Source organism: Ursus arctos, unplaced genomic scaffold (genome assembly GCF_023065955.2).
Source record: "Ursus arctos isolate Adak ecotype North America unplaced genomic scaffold, UrsArc2.0 scaffold_2, whole genome shotgun sequence".
NCBI classification, from domain to species: Eukaryota; Metazoa; Chordata; class Mammalia; order Carnivora; family Ursidae; genus Ursus; species Ursus arctos.
In genome coordinates, this window is record NW_026622874.1 from 18,848,436 (window position 1) to 18,851,326 (window position 2,891).

General features: G+C 43.2%; 1 non-coding gene across 1 annotated transcript; it reads right to left on the minus strand.

Moving 5' to 3' along the window:
* Window positions 1-1,167: 1,167 nt before the first annotated feature.
* Window positions 1,168-1,274, minus strand: LOC113262992 (U6 spliceosomal RNA). Its single transcript, XR_003319013.1, has one exon. It is a non-coding gene; the product is annotated as a U6 spliceosomal RNA (small nuclear RNA).
* Window positions 1,275-2,891: the final 1,617 nt, after the last annotated feature.

The window sequence follows — 2,891 nt, forward strand, 5'->3', positions numbered from 1 at the left end:
GGCTCACTGTCCACTTGAGCACTGGCTGAATTTTAGTTCTGTAGATGGCAGTGGGTTTGTGGGTATAACTCCCAGCCCACTATAAGCAATTATCTCATTCTTGTGGTGGGTTTAATCCAGCCTCCCAGCAAAAACATTGCCCTGGAAGCTCTGCTGGTCCTCAGTCTATATCCTTTTGCCCTAAAACAATATAGCACAGATGACGTTCTATTTCTAAGGTACACAAAAGGATTTTAGTATGGCATCGTATGGAATTACATGTCTCATCCCTTGATAGCACTGCAGTGAGAGCACATTAGAGTACATTTTGTTTATACTGAAACTGGGCAATCATTGAGCACTGAGGGGAACAAAAAGAGTATTTTTCTTTTTCTATTTAGTTATAAAGAACTACGGAATGAAAAAATCCACCAAAACCCATGGCAAGTCTGGCAACATAGGTCCCCATTTCCATGGTCATGTATCATCACTATGCATTATTTACCTTGCTTTTCAGCATGAAATTGATTTTTAGTTGCAAGTAAATGGCCATGCATCAACAGGTGCCTCAATGGTAAGAACATTTATTTTTATTAAACAAGTCCAGAGGCACAGTGTCACTGGGAAGGTCTAATCATGTCATCAAGAGCTCAAGCTCTTGCTCTCCTTCACACTCTGACTTAATAGGCACGTTGCTCCTCATCATCATGGGTACTGCCTCATGGACTTGACGCGGCTGCCTTCGTTCCAGGCATCACATCCATATTCCAGATAGGAAGGAGGAGAAAGGGATGACAGCAAGCTTTTCTTCAAGTCTGTCCCTTTTATTAGAAAAGCAAACATTTCCTGGAAAACTCCCAGGTGACTTTTATTTTATGTCTCATTGGTCCCAGCTGGTAACATTTCACTCCTAGCAGCAAATGAGGATGGAACAATGAGCAGTTTACAAAGAGAAATTGTACAGGCATGATGAGACAGAATTTACCAGTCTTAATTCATTCCCTGCGTTGAAATATACTGCTGCTATGCATCCCCAACCTCCACCACCAACCGAACAAAATTAGTGCCGTATTCGCAATGACTACTGACAGCCAAGGACAACCTTGGCAGCGTTATTTTTAGCTGTAGTGATGGTGGCTGTGGGACTGACCAGTGCTTTTCTAAGATAAAGGTACTTTGAAAATAGTGAAATGACGTATGGTTTTCACGAATTTGCGTGTCATCTTTGTGCAGGGGCCAGGCTAATCTTCTCTGTGTTGTTCTAATTTTTGTAAATGTGCCGCCGTAGCGAGCATGAAATGACATATGGCTTTGATCACTGATAAAAAGTATGAAGTCAGCAGAACTGAATATTACCTAGTTTAACATACTTACTGACAGCTATGGCTTAGTGAACTCAAGAAGACTACAGAGGAATCAAATCAGATAATATTTATACAATCTTCCTTTCCAAAAGCAAGCAGTTTCTGAATCCAACATATAAGGAATTATAAACACTGTTTGCATTGATGATTCAAATTTCTCTGAGTAAATTCTGAGAATCACAAACTTCAAAGATTGCTCGCTAGTCTATATTTCTACCGAATTCAGAGTGAAAAGTACCTCTTGGGTTGTGGCTTCCTCTACCCAAGCAAAGACTACAGAGGCCCATTGCCTCCCCCTATTTCTTCCCCTTCCCGTTATTGTCTCTCAAGCTCACCCCTTAGTAAGGTTAATTTTGGTATTAGAGGTCTTCTATTAACATTCACAAGGTGGAAGGTAGGGAGCTAAGGTGTCCAACCATCCTAGATTTCCAGGACTGAGGCTTTCCTAGGAAGTAGGACTTCCGGTGCTAAAGCCAAAACAATTCTAGGCAAACTAAAATGGTTGGTCACCCTAGGGATTATCACCAACATGAAAGGGGGTAGAGAGAGAGGCGGTTTGAGAAGAAGGAAGGAGAGGGAGGGAAGACCTGGGAAGCCAGGGCTGTTCAACCCAACTTTAAATTTTATGGCTTTTCTTTCCATCTTAATAACTAGGATTCCTGCACATCAACTCACCAGTGATACTTGAACCCAGCATTTCTTTAGGTTCGTTACTCTTCCAACCTGTACATAATTGCCCAGTTTTACCTCCCACTTCTGTCCTACTGTAAATATGTTTCCCAAGCCCTATTCCTGTTCACCAGATCCAATGGCATTGTAAGTGAATGCTATGAAGCCCTCTCTGATCCAACACATAGCAATGATGGAGAACATAGAAAAAAGAATTTTAAAAGTCATAGCGACACTCAGGGCACCTGGGTGGCTCAGTAGGTTAAGTGTCGACTCTTGGTTTCAGCTCAGGTCATGATCTCAGGGGCGTGAAAGCAAGCTTTGCATCGGGCTCTGCGTTCAACGCAGGCTCTGCTGGAGGTTCTCTCTCCCTCTCCCTCTGCCTCTCCCACTCGTGCATGCATGTGCTCTCTCTCTTTCTCTCTCAGTAAATCAATCTTTTTTTTAAAAAAAAAGTCATAGCTAGACTCAAAACTGAGATATACATATATCTATCCATCCACAGTCCTGGAACAGAATCAAAATGTGAAGCAAGGAGGGCCTGCCAGGCTCTGGATCTGGTAGTAGGTGGTAGGAGCCCTGAGTCTGGCTTCTGCAGATAAAAGCACACCAGAGGGTAAAGGTGCTCCCAGGGAGGCATGGGAAACAGAGTCACACTCAGAGCTCACAACCAGAAGCTGGGGCGGGGCTTCCCTAGCTGGAAGCTGGAAAACTGCTGCCTACCACTGCCCGAGGTGTAGCTTAGTGTTTTGAGAGCCAGACTCGAGCATAAACCCCACAAGGAGGAATACACAGAGAAAAAGAAAGGCAGGGGGAAAAAAATTCCTACATATGATGATCCTGTAAACCCAACTACAGAATTCATGAAGAGATCGAATG